The following is a 15,346-nucleotide window of genomic DNA, read 5'->3' as shown; positions in this document are numbered from 1 at the left end:
CTGGATCTGGATCACCTCCAAAATTCAGTGAAGTCTTCCATGCCCTAATATCTATCTGTTGTACATTTGGTGAGAATCTGTGAAGTAGTTTTGACATAATCTGTCAAAGCCTAAACAAAGTGAGATCTTGATCCAGAATCCGGATCCGGTTCACCTCCAAAATTCAGTGGAGTCTTCTATGCCCTAATATCTGTCTGTGATGAAAATGTGGTGAGAATTCATGCAGTAGTTTTGACGTAATCCTACTAACAGACAGACAAATAAATAAACTGATGATTTTATTATGTCCTTGGCAGATATAATAATAATAATAATAATGGTATAGATTAAACATACATAAATTTTATAAAATGTGCTACAATAATATGTATTTTTTGAAATCTGAAATTTTAGGGGGCTGCTTTTTGATTACAAATTTGCAAATTCACGGGTGCTTGTTTGCCTCTGGTCATCTGGCAACTCAGCCTGTAAGGCGGCGTTACTTGTAGCTTAGCATTAGCTACCTTAGGCGGAGACGCAACAAGCTTCTCTCAAAAATAAGTCCACAGTCAAGAGTTTTTTTCCTGGGAATTGGCGAAACTCGTGTTTGAGTGTATGTTTGTGGAATAGGAGCAGAGTTTTACGGAGGTGGAGCGATACGGTGAGTTAACTTAATTTGTTATTTTTTCCAGCTCGTCCTGGAGTCCAGCGGGTCGCTCCTTTGGTGTTTCCGCCGTGTAGTCGCCTCTTCAACGGCTCACTCCGGTGATGTCTCGGCCACCCCCCCTCCTCCCCCCCCGGCTCCTTAGCGGCTAGCTACAGGATGGCTAACTCTGCTAAGGATGCTGGTCGGCTGATTGCGGCTCAAATGTAGCGGTACGTGTGATGTAACCTCGATAAACTACGGCTTTAAAGTCAACTAAACAAAGGCTGATTGATCCGTCGGTGTTTATTTTGTAGTTTAAACTACAACAGTCTCTTCACACAATCCTCGTTAGCTTCGATCCAACTTCCCCCCCCAAAGACAACTTTGCTCAAGCGGGTTGGTGTTCGGATATTTAGCTGTGAATTTTAGAATCAGTAGCAAAGACAAACACACTTTAATCGGACGAAGAGTTAATCTTTAACCAGTGTATATATAAATTACTTTACTTAAAAATAATTTGTCGTAATTTTTTCCCACAAATCGGAAACGTTAGCTTGCTGGCCGCCGGTGACATAACCCGAAGTGTTTGTGCGTCATGCAGTCGTAATATTTAGTGATTCGGTTGTGTTCGTGAATCATTTGGCTTAAGTTTTAAGTTGTTTCCTTCAAAAGGAAGCTTAGTTTGCTTTAGCTGTTAAGTTACATCTGTATTGATTTGGGCTGTGTTCACATTATCAGTTGAAATGAGCTAAATTGCTGTTTTGTATTCCTTTTTAAAAAGGGAGTTTGTATTGATAAGTACCATATTAATATTTCACGTACGGCATCCTAAAAGACAGTACTGTGATTCTTGTGAGATAAACTGGAACATCATGGTGTCAAAGCTTTGCAGGAGGCAGCTGATTCAAGTTCAGATTTATTGTCGAGGATCAGCCCAGTGAAAATGTCACTAAACTCAGTACAAATATATGTACTTTGGCCACTTTTCAAAGGGGTCAGACTCATCAATAAAGTCAATTTAATGTACAGTGGTTCATTTCAGGTAGGAATGCACTGATACACAATTTTTCACTTCCGATCCTGATACCTGAATTTGGACATCTGCAGATGCCGATACTTTTCCAATCCGATACCAGAGCTCTGTTTGCTTTAATATTATTATTATTGTTGATTTTATATGAGGACTTTTTTTTAAAAAGCAGACCTGAAAGTTCACCCACAATTTGCCAGAAGGTGTATCTAAGATGAAAGCCTAGATTTGATGTTTTAGTGAAAGAATTAAGTACTCTTATATTTTATAGACTTTTATAGCCTTATTTTTATAGACTTAAAGAGAAAAGACAGTTCCCCCTCTCTCTGTCTAGCTGTCTTTCTCCCTCTCTTTCTTAGTCTCTCTCTCCCTCTCTCTCTGTCTGTCTCTCCTCAATTTTCAATTTCAGTGGAGCTTTGTTGACATGGGAAACATGTTGTCAAAGCAAGTGTTAAGAGGAAAAAAGTTATCTCTTTCCCTCTGTTTCTGTCTCGTTTGATGTCTCTGTCATTTTCTCTCTCTTTCTCGCTCGCTTTCTCTTTCCCTCTGTCTTTCTATTTCTTTCTGTCTTTGTCTCTCCCTCTGTCTCTCTCTCTCTTTTTCTTTCTCGCTCGCTGTTTTCGTGTTGCGCAAACTTCATACTTTTTGGAAACACAAAGCCTTTCAACTGTAAAACCTTAAATTACTGAATGTATCATCAGTGACGTCACGTGCAGGATTTTAATGGATATTTTCTACCTTACAGCAGACAGAATCTCTGTTCGGCTGTCCGCCTCAGCCGGGTGGAAATTTGCCACTACCCGCAGCTGTAACACTGCGAAAGAGAGCTCTCTTAAACAGCTCAGCGTATGGCTTCAGAATCCTCCCCTCTTCGTGCTCGGAAGCAAACAAAGCAGAAAGCAAACAGCAGTTGAGAGGATTCACATTGGCTCCTCGCGTATCAGAAAATGTCACGGGTTTGATTGTTATTTTCCGTTACTTGAATTTTGTCGGTGTCAGAAGCTGGTCCCAATATCTGATTGGTCGCAACCTTATTTTCAGGGCAGCTTGATGTATAAATGTCATTGTTCCAGGCAATGATAGCTGTTGGTTGGCTGATAGGTGCAAGCTAGACAAAAAAACAAACCAACTGATTTCAGTAAAACAGCATACAGCCCGAGTGTGTTTTCACCGAGCAGCTAGTCGTGGAAGTATGAATTCTCACCTTTTGGCTTGGTCACTTTGCCGGAAATTACATGGCGCTGACCTTGAGAATTGTTCATGAACTGTGACACTGTTTTTCTTTTTTTTTTTTTTTTTTTTTTAATAATGCAGTGGGTGCTGTACTAATGTATGGTCTGCGGTTTGCTTCTGCGTCAAGTGCCTCACTGGTGCGAAAACACATGGCTGGTGTCTTGTTATACCATAGAGATCCAGTGTATATTTGCAAGTGTTATTTGCTTTTGAATTGAAACAGTTGCTACAATGTAAGAAAATCATATCAAATTACAATGTGCACAACTTAAAAATCCATCCTGGCCAGCTGGTATTGTGCTCGGATGTGTGACCTTCAGAATAGTAGTTTGTGTTAAGGATGCACCGAGCCACAATTTTTCACTTCCGATCCCGATACCTGAATTTGGATATCTGCCGATACTGATACTTTTTCAATCCAATATCGGGGCTCTGTTTACCTTAATATTATTATTATTAGCATTATTGTTGATTTTATATGAGGATTTTCTTTTAAAGGAGCCTTGAAAAGGCACTTTTCCACAACACAGAAGTAGCACTACTCAGCTCGACTTGACTCTACTCGGTCTGGTTCCAGGTGCGTCTTTTTCCACTATAAATAGAACCTCCACAACATGGGCAGGGTCAGCAGAGCAGACTGCATTGACGTCATTTTATACGCAACACAAACCTAAACAATGTTGGACTCCGTGTATTTACTGCTCTGTGAGTTTTTATGAGAAAGCTGCTGGCGGTGAGACGAAACACTAGGGATGTGAATCTTACAACAACTCACGATTCAAGTCGATTTCGATTCTTGGGGTGACGATTCGATTCAGAATCGATTTTCGATTGAAAGAGCTCTGAGAAATAGTTATATTACTTAAAAAATGTTTATGTTTAAGAAAATGCAGCTTTACAAGGTTAATCAAGTGATTCTAAAGCTGTAAATTTACTTATCTGCTTTGCTCGTTCAGAGTTGGCTGGCTGTTTAGTGAAGTGATGGAGTGTGCGCTGGTCAGTTGTCGGCAGAGACCACTGCTCCGCTTCTTTTAGCTCCGGGTGATGGCGTAGCATGTGGGCTTATGGATATGAAGTGTTTCCGAAGTACTTGACTTTCATTTTACGCAACAAATAATAAAATCCAAAATGCACCCAAACATTTGCCTTCAGCAAAGACGGTGCTGGCTGAATTAGCTCTTTGTCTGCCATGCTAAGCTGCAGCTCACGAATGTCTGAAGCACACCGGACCCTCCCCTAGCGGGGATGCCGTAGTACGGAGGCCGTTGCCTGACAAACAGTACACGCAGCGAGTAAGTAAGAAAATGTTTAAACAAATGCTTTTTAAAAATCTATTCTTGGACATTTTGAATCAGAATCTTATTCAGATTCACATTCAGAATCTTAATAAATAAAAATCGCGATTCGGATGTGAATCTTTTTTTTTTTTTTTCCTCTCCCCCCGGCTCCCCTACGAAACACGCTTGAAAAGTACAGAAGACTTTGGGAAGTCATACAACAATATGAAGACAAGAAGATACAAGCTGCAAAAGAGACAAAACATGACGGTAAGCTAATCGTTAGCTTCCTAAGTAGCTCATAAATAACTGCAGGCTGTCACTATTAAGTATTAGAATTGCAGCTGTCAAAATAAAGCGTTAATTTAGATTAAATAATTACAGCACCTATCATGCCTTCAGTCACACTTTGCTCCATTTTGTTTTGAAGTCAGTGACTTTGTCTGTAAATAGACTCGTTTCTGAGAGCAATAAACATGTTAGACGTCAATACTTTTCATACCAAAGTAACTTGCTTTGATAACTTATTGTTAAATCTCTGTGTTTGGGCGTTTACTGACGTTCATGCACAAAATGTTGATTCAGTTTTAATGACCGTTAATTAACGTAGTCAGTGAACTTGAACAGGCTTAAAACCCATTAAAAGTTTGATTTGTTTTTCATCCAGATTTTAATGTTCAGTGGACAGATTTAAATATGAAATCTATTATTAAAGGAGTCATATGGTGCAGACTCAGTCTCCAAACTCACACAATTCTGTTTTTATAGACATTCTATATAATATAGCCTTTTATTGTCATTGTACACATTATACATACAATGAGATTTGTCTGCATTTAACCCATCCAAATTAGAATTAGACAGTTCTCCTAGTTTAAGATCAATTTACATCACAGCTTGTTTAATACCTCCTTGGTGTAACATAAATAACCCAGATCCTTTTTTTTTTTTTACCAGATTATTAAATGCCCCAAACACACACATTTAGATTAACTAATCACAAACCCTGTAGTCAATTACATTATTTTTTAATAACCTGACAGCACTAATTAAGATATGTATGCTGTATGTGTGTGTTTCAGATGATTTTTCAGAGTCACAGCTACAAAAGCTGATGCCACGGAATGGGACACCTTTGTCATCATTTGCCTACACGTTATACACCGGTTATGTTTCACTGTGAATTTTGAATAAACTTTTGTACTTTTTGCTAAAATGTCTCCACTTTTGTGTAACATCAATTTGATTTGTAAAAGTTACCAGGGTTTAATGATTTAAATTAAATGCTAACAGTTTGAAAAGCTGTTTAAGCATAATCCAGTAGTAAAATAAATTTTACATTTAATGGTAACATAAATGTAAATGGAAGTAAACAGACAGCAAAACTGGTTGTTCAGAATATCTGAATAAATTACTTCTGGTTTGGTATAAGTTATCCAGCAGAATTATACACCACAGTACAATAGTTTGTGGTAAAATGTTACATCTCATCAAACCCTAACCCTCGTATAGCCAGAATTCCGTGATGTAATGGTGCTATCACTGAAGTGACTAAACCTTTTTAAGTTAAATACCATTTGATAAAATCTCAGTTTAGACATAATTATTCCAGCGTCTTTGTAAAGATTTAGCCAGGTGTAGTGTGCAGTGTCTTCTGGAGTAGCATTTCGGATTGCTTCATTCACTTCTGTGTAATTTCTCCTCCGCCACCAAACACAGAAACGTCCGCAACGTATGCACAGACCACGGTGTGGTTTTGTGCGAGTAAAAAAAAATCTCGCCATGAAACGAAGAAAAACCCGGTTTCTGTAACACCGTTGCGAGTATTTAAAAATGGCGGGTTTGATTCTCGTCTTGGACAGCGCGCTCATGACTCGTCCAGTGACAACATTCTCTGACCAATCAGTGGCCGCCAGCCTGTTGACGTCACATTTTAGTATTGACTCGGCTCGCTTGGAACCGTTTCTGAGCAGGTACCAAAAAAAAAAGCATCTGGTACCAGGTACTATAATGGAAGAGTAGAGTCATGCCGAGTAGTGCTACTTTTGTGTAGTGGAAAAACGCCTAAAGTTGAGCTACAATTTGCCAGAAGGTGTATCTAAGATGAAAGCCTAGATTTGATGTTTTGGTGAAGGAATTAAGTACTTTTATTTTTTTATGGACTTTTATAGCCTTATTTTTATAGACTTAAAGAGTCTTGCTCTCTCTTTCTCTCTCTCACTTTCTTTTTCTCTCCTTCCATCTTTTTTTCTTCCTCTCAAACAGCGGTTTTTGTGCTGTGTAAATGGAGAACTTTTTGGAAACGTGAAGCCTTTCAACTGTAAAATAAATGTATCATCGTCGATGCTCGCGTAGGATTTTAATGGAGACTTTTCTGTTCAGCGGACAGAATCTCTGTTTGCTGTCCTCAGCTACACTCTGAGCTGGCATTTTACAGCTTCGGGACATTGAAGTGGCTAACTTTTTAGCACACATTTTCAGCAACAATTCAGTTAATTTTTCAGAAAATTCGTGCTCAACGAACAGACAATTTTAACCCGAAAGCCAAGCAGAAATTTGCCGCTAACTGCAGCTAGAACACTGTGGAAGAGAGCTCAAACAGCCTGGCTTCAGAAAACCTCCACCCTCCTCTCCTCCTCCTGCTCGGCAGTAAACAATCAGAGAGCAAAAAACAGCAGTTGAGAGGATTCACAGTGGCTCATCTCCGGTATCGGAAAATGTCGCAGGTTGGATCAGTATTTTCCGATATGTGAATTACCTCGTATCGGAACCCGATACCGATCCCTAGTTTGTGTATTGTACCATACACATACAGACTTTGCATTTCCTTTATATTCACTGAGTGAAAGTTGACTCTCTTCTGTCTATTTCAAACAGACGGTACAGAAAACATAACTAAGCCCAACTCGGTCTGTGCGTTATGTATGAGCAGTCATAAGGGTGGTATCCTGAGACCTGAACCAGAATGTGCCAGTAGGGGAGTCTACCTCAAATAGCCTTTTAGATATAAATGATCATGTTTTTCCTTTGTTAGAAGTTGCATTCTTCCATCCATGAGTAACACGTTTTAAAAAAATGTTGCCCTAAAACCGTGCTTTCTAGTAAATATTGGGAAAAGCAGGAGATTTTAAAGTTGTGTGGGTTTTTTTTTTCTGTTATGTTGCCATTATAGGAAATGTAAAGTTGACATGTTTGGTGTATCTGGAAGCAGTAAGTACCCATGAGTTTCATCTTGATTCATTGCTGCACAGGTTGTTCCACAAATTACATAATGGGTGGCAATTTTAGATGAATAGGTGGCAGCAGGTGCAGCAAAGCCATGGCAAATTTAGCAGGGCCAAGGGGCATGCTCCCCTGGAACCTTTGGGGGAAAAAAGGGCACTATTTTGGTGGCTTCTGGTGCATTTGGAGTGCCTTTTTATGTGCACATAATTTTAGTAGCACCTCAGATATAACCAATAATAACAGGCATGTGCCCGGGTTTCAGTTCAACCTTCTCCTCTCCCCTCTCTCCTTCTCCTTCTCCCTCTCCCCTCCCACTCACTCTGAACCTCATCTGTTGGATGCTACTAATCAGTGTATTTTAATGATCACAGGCATATAACTGCTGCAAGTTGTTCAGGCTGCTCTTCAGTCAGTTATTATTACTGTGTTAGGCTAATGTATATAGGCTAATGTATTTGAAGAATGGAAATGCTTTAAAAATCACTTTGAAGTTGTCTGGGTAGCAGCACATCTGCTAACACACTGTTATTTAACATTGCCTTGTTATCTGACATTATCAGTCAATAACTACTAGGTATCATAGCTTTGTTTTTCTGTTGATGGCTTCTTTTGATTTCAGCCTGCCAGAGGTGTTTCGAATCAAACCTTCGAAGAGTGCTTCACTGAGATCACGATAGGAAAAACTTCAGCTTAGCAGCACAGATGCTTGGTAATACAGTGGATTATCTACCGCTACTTTGATGTCTAAGGTTATCAGTTGATAACTATGTATTGCAGCTTAGTTAGTACATAAAGCATTGATTCAGAGGTGTGAAGAGTGCTTTGAAGATTGGAGGAGTACTTCATGTGACAAGCTTTGCTTTGAATTATGCAACTTAACGAGACGGTAGCAAAAGTACACAGGTAAAATGAGATAAAAGTAGCTGGAACCAATAATTTTTCATTGCATTATGACCAGAGGAGGCAACAGCAGCCATGAGAGGACACACACACACACACAGAAATGGGACTTTCCCTAGATAATCTTTTGTCATTTTCAAAAAGTTTTCTGTAAACACTGTACTGTTTCAAGAAATGGACATAACCGGTGTACGGAGCTAATTAATACAGCAGACGCTAGAACTTTACAACACAGCACTCTGAGTAGATAAAAGTAATTTAATCTGAACTTTTGCATCCTTACAGCCAGATTCATCAACACAACCTCATGAAAAGTTATCCACATAAGACCGGCTTGTTTTGGAAGATGATGTCTGAAAATACTTACGTTCCTTATCGTGGAAATTACTTGTATGTACTTGTACTTTGTCCCGCCACCAACAAAATGAAAAATAACTTATTTTAAAAGCTGAAAGTCCTTTTTCACTTTTATTAGCATCACAGTGCTCAATTTATTCACGAACTATTCATGTTGTGTGTACACAGGACGAAATCCCTGTGAATATATATATATATATATATATATATATATATATATATATATATATATAGCCTGTACGTGGCGCAGCGATTGCCGCGTCGTCTGGGGTTGAGGCATGCCGGATCCAAGTGTACAGAGATGGGTGCACAGCCGACTCAGTCAATGCTGTCTGCTGTGGGATCGAGCAGATACTAAAGGTTTCTGGGAAGAACCCTGTACATATCTTTTTATTTTCTTAGATGTTCGATGTATTAAGTGGCAGCTTTACATGACATAAGTGGTGACTCCGATGGCCGCTGCCATTGAGAAGCACACTGGCTGCCACAATGTTGTACATTAACATGGGTTGTATTGTTATTGTGGCTTAGCTGAAGGCATTTCATCAACGGTTTGCATTGTCATTTGCAAGTGACCTCTGTTTAATTTGCCTCTACTAACTTTCACATTGCCAGAGGTCATATCTGTAAAACAACATATGCAAGTGGCCCAACTCTGATATAACAATCTGGTTTGGCATGATCACACAGCTAAAAATATCAGACCTGTGCCACTTAAAGGCAAATGTAAGATATGTAGGTTATGTGGTTTGTAGAGCAGATTATTCTTTTTATTTTTGACCAAGATATATTCTGAATAGTGTGCATGTTTTTAAAAAAAGTACAAAATCTGTCCACTTGTGGCCACTATCTGTGCGTACTTGTTACAGTTCCACTCTGCTGCAAATAGACATCAAATGAAAGGTTTTTCATGGTGGCAAGGCTTCCTTCTAGTCACTGTTGCGGTCCTCAGATGCATGCTTTTGAATGCGACCTAATGGCGTACTGGGGTTGGCAGAGCTTTGTCTATTGTCAGGACGAACGGCCCCCCCACTTGCATTGTGTGTTGGTTGTGGAGGAAAAAAGAACGGGTGACAGTTTTTGTTCTCTTTACTTCACTGCTTCGGGTGTGAGGCTCATTATACCTGACAGCTGTAGAGAGTCACTTTAAGGCGTTTTTTCTTTAACATGATCATCTCTCTTGAAGAGGTCATGTTTTTGTCTCTTTCTATTCCCATATTTACATATGCTATGGAGGAGAGCTGTGTGAAATGACAAAAAATATCATATCACAATATTAGCAATTTCATAACCCGATAACGATGTCTGTCACAATAAAGAACATTTTCTGTAAAAAAAAAAAAAATATATATATACGAGGGCTGTCAATAAAGTTACGGTCCTTTTTATTTTTTTCAAAAACTATATGGATTTCATTCATATGTTTTTACGTCAGACATGCTTGAACCCTCGTGCGCATGCGTGAGTTTTTCCACGCCTGTCGGTGACGTCATTCGCCTGTGAGCACTCCTTGTGGGAGGAGTCGTCCAGCCCCTCGTCGGAATTCCTTTGTCTGAGAAGTTGCTGAGAGACTGGCGCGTTGTTTGATCAGAATTTTTTCTAAACCTGTGAGACACATCGAAGTGGACACGGTTCGAAAAATTAAGCTGGTTTTCAGTGAAAATTTTAACAGCTGATGAGAGATTTTGAGGTGATTCTGTCGCTTTAAGGACTTTTCACGGTGTGAGACGTCGCGCAGCGCTCTCAGGCGGCGTCATCAGCCTGTTCAAGCTGAAAACCTCCACATTTCAGGCTCTATTGATCCAGGACGTCGTGAGAGAACAGAGAAGTTTCAGAAGAAGTCGGTTTCAGCATTTTATCCGGATATTCCACTGTTAAAGGAGATTTTTTTAATGAAAGACGTGCGGACGGGTCCGCGCGTCGGGACGCAGCCGACGCGGTGCGGCGGCACAGGAAAAACACCTCCGTGTTGATAACCATTTGTAAAATCCAGGCGGCTTTTGATGGCTTTCAGTGGAGTGAGTATATGAGAAATTGTTTAACAGGCAGGACATGTTCCAACTTGTCCTTAAGGCTTTCAACAGAGGTGTTTTTCCTGTGGCGGAGCGTCGCGGCGGCTGCGTCCCGACGCGCGGACCCGTCCGCACGTCTTTCATTAAAAAAATCTCCTTTAACAGTGGAATATCCGGATAAAATGCTGAAACCGACTTCTTCTGAAACTTCTCTGTTCTCTCACGACGTCCTGGATCAATAGAGCCTGAAATGTGGATGTTTTCAGCTTGAACAGGCTGACGACGCCGCCTGAGAGCGCAGCGCGACGTCTCGCACCGTGAAAAGTCCTTAAAGCGACAGAATCACCTCAAAATCTCTCATCAGCCGTTAAAATTTTCACTGAAAACCAGCTTAATTTTTCGAACCGTGTCCACTTCGATGTGTCTCACAGGTTTAGAAAAAATTTTGATCAAACAACGCGCCAGTCTCTCAGCAACTTCTCAGACAAAGGAATTCCGACGAGGGGCTGGACGACTCCTCCCACAAGGAGTGCTCACAGGCGAATGACGTCACCGACAGGCGTGGAAAAACTCACGCACGCGCACGAGGGTTCAAGCATGTCTGACGTAAAAACATATGAATGAAATCCATATAGTTTTTGAAAAAAATAAAAAGGACCGTAACTTTATTGACAGCCCTCGTATATATATATTACATTTTTACCCGAGGCCAAAATATGGCTCTCGAGTATTGCGAAGGCCTTGCATCTGTCTTTCTACGCTCAGCTTAACTCTGGTGCTGCCGGTCTTCGATATGTAGCGGACCGCCATGTATTACGCTCCCTGCCGGTCCTCTAAATATTGCTCCCCAGAGAAACTTTCATTGGCTGCCGGTCTGCTGTATTTAGTGTTGGGAGCGTACCCTCAGAACCAGTGTTATAACCATTGAACGCCAAGGATTACCTGAAGCCCAATCCTCATGCATGCATCAGACATACTTCCAGGTCTAATGCTTGTTTTGCTCAGTTAGACAAGTCTCTCCCCGCAAAACAGGGGGTTGTCTGACCACATGCGTGAGAACAGAAAAAGCGATTGAATCATGGCGGCGATTGCAGATACGGTTGACTAAGACAGCATACTTGACAACGTAGAACCAGGGAATAGGGAATTATTCATTTCATTTATTTAGCACACAATGAATATCACAATTTACAAATATATATATATATATATATATTAGGGATGTGAATCGTACAACAACTCATGATTCAATTTGATTCCGATTCTTGGGGTGACGATTCGATTCAGAATCGATTTTAGATTCAAAGAGCTCTGAGAAATAGTTATATTACTTAAAAATGTTTAAGAAAATGCAGCTTTACAAGGTTAATCAAGTGATTCTAGATGTAAATTTGCTTATCTGCTTTGCTCGTTCGGAGTTTGCTGGCAGAAAAAAAAAGTTTTTAAAGATCGATTCTTGGACATTTTGGATAGATTCAGAATCATAATAAATAAGAATCTCGATTCAGACATGAATCGTTTTTTTCCCCCAGATATATATATATAAAGTAAGAATAAAAAGAAAAAATACGAGAATACTGTGCAAGGGAGAGGTAGAAGCCAAAGAGGCTTATCAAAGACCCTCTCCCAACAAAAACAAAAATGTCACAACAATAAACAAAAGGATTATATCAATTCATAAAGTGTAAACGTGTAAATCAATCAAAACCAAGTCATATATTGACATTATAAATACTCATATTGGAGCTTTGATTTTGACTTTTGTATCTGTTTAATGCCGCGTTCACACTGGGCGCAACGCGACAACAGCAGCGACAGGTTGCCATGTAATCCCTATGTAAGGACGCGTTTTAGTGCCAAGTCACGCAGCGCGACGCAATGGATGCAAATGAAGCGACACGAGTGAAGTGGTTTTGAGCGATTGCTGCGTTTGTGGCGCGATATTGCATCACGTCGCATTGCCCTCCTCCCCAAGTTGAAAAAGTTGAACTTTTTCATCTTGTCGCACAGCGATGACCAATCAGGGACTGAATATGTAGTGACGTGAAGATGTCTGGAGTTTGACTGAAGATGTGAACATGTCCTGTCTCTGGTAGCAGCCTGTGAGCAGGACTTATGTCTCTTTTGTCCTTTATTTCACAATTATGACAGTTTTTGGAGCGAGCAGCAGCCCCACAGCAGCGGGAGCGGAGTTTTTTTTTTTTTTTTTTTTTTTTCCCCCCCCCCCGTGCACGCGCGAGTGAATTGTCCGTGGAGATTATTTTACTTGTTAACTACACAGATGTATAATAAAACAAATGGTGACTGGTTTCTAAAAACAATTGTGACTAGGGATGGGTATCGAACCGGTTCCTTTCGGGTATCGTTAAGAAATGATTCGATCCACCGACATCAGTAAGCTTTGTGCTTAATGATTCTGTTATCGGTCCTTCAGAGTCGCTGCTGTTTTGTCGGGTGTTTGTCAGGAAAATGATCATTTCTCTACGTTGATTACAGACCCTGCAGCGGGTCCTTAATCAACTTTTCTGTAGCGCGGCTTTGCTTTGAACCTTGAACCAATCGATGCGTGGTTCGCAGATTGCTTCGGTCGATTGCTTCGTTTATTTCTTTCTTTCGCTTAATTTTCCCCCACTAAAACCATAAAGAGCATACATCTGTGAGTATTATTTACCTTTTCTATGTTAAACCAACCTGTTATGGTCTTCTGAAACAGTTGATAGATGTATTTTATAACTTAAAAACGGGAGTGATGCTAACATGTTAGCATGTCTATGGCCTTTTCAATGTTAAAAGTTAGCATTTAGCAATTGCAGTTGTCATCATGTTGGGGTGCATTTGTTTTCAAATTGTAATATTCCTTAAATTTATTTTTGTTTATATATTAATAATCTAATGATTATTATATACAATTTTAGAGAAAGAGACAAAAAGAACCTGAATAGAAACACAACAAAAAATATATAATAGCAACTAACAAATAAATAAATGCATACAGAAATAAATGTTTCCTGTGAACACCTAGTGACTCTCACACCTCCATTTCATCCCTGTCTTATTTAAGTTTAATGACAGTTTGTTTCGGTCAAACCATATTTTCAGTTTGTTAATTTCTTCAGTGATTTCCTCCAGAACTATCTGCCAAACTAGAAAACTGCTGCATCCTAGTATGAGCAGAATACTACTGGAATGAATTTGAATAGGGAAAGTTGTATTTTTTTTTTCTCATCTAAATGGATTCAGCACTCACTCCAGTTTATTGTCTGGAATAGTCCCAGATTGCATTTCAGAGCTTCTAGAATTCAGACATTTTCGTGCAGGTGGTGTTGGGGGGTAATTTTGGGTTTTAGCTTTTTTTGTTTTTCACCACTTTCATCCCTGAATATGAGTTGTGATTCACTTTTGTGCGGATTAAAGTTACTAACTGGGACTCCTGTCTTGTTGCGAGAAAGAAAAGAGAATCATCCTCCGTTCTGTTCACACAGCTCCAAACGATGCGCGGCTCTCTGACAAGTCAAGATAGAACGATAGAATTCACTCTGAATTAATAACTTCAAAGCGAAACAGTTTTGTTTATTTTTATTTATGTCCAGAGATCAAGGATACAGTGACTATTTTCATATTTATTTATTTTAAGACTCAAGGAAATACATAGAAAACCTGTAAAGCCTACTTTTAGTACAAAATTCACGTGGTATCGATAAGGGAATCGATAAGCAATCGGATAGATAAGCAGAATCGATAATGGCATCGATATCGATAAAACCTTATCAATACCCATCCCTATTTATGACAGAGTTTTTTGGGGAAGAGCGAGCAGCAGCCCCAGCAGCAGAGTTTCTTTCTCTCTCTCTTTTTTTTTACGTGCGCACGCGAGCGAATTGTCCATGAAGATCATTTTACTTATTAACTACACAGATGTATAATAAAACAAATGGTGACTGGTTTCTAAACACAGTTATGACAGAGTTTTGGGGGGGAAGAGCGAGCAGCAGCCCCGCACGAGGGGGAGCGGAGTTTCTTTCTTTCTTTCTTTTACATGCGCGTGCAAGCGAATCATCCGTGAAGATTATTTTACTTATTAACTACACAGATGCATAATAAAACAAATGGTGACTGGTTTCTAAACACAATTATGACAGTTTTTGGGGGGAAGAGCGAGGCGCAGCCTCACAGCAGGGGGAGCGGAGGTTTTTTTTTTTTTTTTTTTTTTAATTTTTTTTTTTTTATTGTTTACATGTGCGCGTGTGAACGGGACTGAGGTCCTCAAACTGGGTCCTGCATTGGCAGAAGCACCGCTGAAAGCGGCCATCATCCAGACGCAGCTCCTTCAGCAAATGATGATACTCCCGGAATCGGGAGCTTTCCACAACAACTCGCTCCTTGTGATCAAGGTCCGTCATGTTAACTTGACTGACAACCGGAGCCGGCGAGCGGAATGGAAGCTCCTCCTATTTGATGACGCACTGGGGCGGCGAAAGCAGAGCGACACACCGGGTGAAGGTGGCGCGTCCGATGCCGCGTGTCCATTGCCATGCGACTGAAGCGAATATGTGGCGTCCGGTCGCACCCGGTGTGAACGCGGCATAAGGTGATGGATGGATTTAAAAGAAGTACTGTATTATTCCAAGATTTAACACCATAATAACACAAAATATTTAATAAAAAAGGCCAACTAATATCATGAAGC

The 15,346-nt window shown here is 40.1% G+C and overlaps 1 protein-coding gene across 3 annotated transcripts in view; it reads left to right on the top strand.

Annotated features, from left to right (window-relative positions):
- The first annotated feature begins 476 nt into the window (after window positions 1-476).
- The window catches only part of epn2 (epsin 2), a 98,829-nt gene continuing 83,959 nt past the window's right edge, over window positions 477-15,346 (top strand). For all 3 annotated transcript variants that reach the window (XM_034189418.1, XM_034189417.1, XM_034189416.1), the window contains exon 1: window positions 477-640. The gene's annotated coding sequence lies outside the window, so the exon portion shown is untranslated. The remainder of the gene's footprint in view (window positions 641-15,346) is intronic.

The sequence above is a fragment of the Thalassophryne amazonica genome, chromosome 16 (assembly GCF_902500255.1).
Source record: "Thalassophryne amazonica chromosome 16, fThaAma1.1, whole genome shotgun sequence".
Classification (NCBI taxonomy): Eukaryota; Metazoa; Chordata; class Actinopteri; order Batrachoidiformes; family Batrachoididae; genus Thalassophryne; species Thalassophryne amazonica.
The sequence above is the reverse complement of the archived record's forward strand: the minus strand, read 5'-3'. Positions and strand labels throughout refer to the sequence as shown.